The sequence below is a fragment of the Trichechus manatus genome, unplaced genomic scaffold (assembly GCF_000243295.1).
Source record: "Trichechus manatus latirostris isolate Lorelei unplaced genomic scaffold, TriManLat1.0 scaffold00001, whole genome shotgun sequence".
Taxonomy (NCBI): Eukaryota; Metazoa; Chordata; class Mammalia; order Sirenia; family Trichechidae; genus Trichechus; species Trichechus manatus.
Genome location: NW_004443937.1, coordinates 1,061,516 through 1,062,556, shown reverse-complemented (window position 1 = coordinate 1,062,556; position 1,041 = coordinate 1,061,516).

Sequence of the window (1,041 nt, the reverse complement as noted above, 5' to 3'; positions counted from 1 at the left end):
TACCACTGGTTCCATGCATGTAAGTTTCTCACAGGCTTGCTATTCAGTCAGTCATACTGTGTCCTCTTACTGTCATTGAATTGGATAAACCAGAGATCTGAATTATAATCCCATCCTGGGACTGCTGCTTTTGCTTATACTATCAGATTTGGCTGGCTCACAATGGTTCAGAGTGCCAGGAAAACAACTAAACCACCCCAATGTCTTTTTCTAGAGTTAAGTTTTAACTTCAGAAAAAAAGATTCAGAGGCTGTTTTCAAAATAATAATGAAAAGTGAAGGATAAATGTTGTATACCTCCAGATGACAAAAACAAAAAATTATAATTCAAATCAGAAGGGTTTATGGAAAGAGAATCATACTACTTCAGATAATGAAAAAGTTGTGTACTCTATCATTTACCTTGTAGTTCTTTAGATAAATTTTTTTTCAATTCTTTGTTAGAAGATGTATTCTAATTCATAGTGTAAAATATTGTTAGGGGGAAGCAAATGATAATAGGTAATATTTACATATAATACCAGTTTTGATAAATGTTCCTTTTGGAAAACATGTCTATTTGTCAAAACTATAAGATTTATTCATGAAATTATCAATATGAAGTTGTTTGAAACAATCTGTGTCTACCACCACTGATACGTGTATGTCATCTTTATGTATAATTTGGTTAAGAGGGGGAGGTAGGTGAAGAAACCCAGTCATACAAAAGACAAGAAGTTTTCTCAAGGTCATGAAGTTAACTGCCAAGCAGATGATGCAAAAGATCATTCATTAAAAACACTCTAACTTTGACAAGAGGGTAAAGAGTTCTTTCCAAAGTCTCCCACATATTTTTGGCTTTCATGAATTTCTCAGAGAGCATCTGTTTTTAAGTAAGCAGAAACATACTCAGGGAAAATAAAGCCTGTTACAAGAAATTAAAATCAAAGTCCAGAAGCTCCTCTTCTCTATGTATGTGGAAAGGAAGTTTAATGCCATCAACGCGTGATTATTTCCGAGAACAGAGGAGAATGCAAAATAACATATCTAAAATAATGTTATC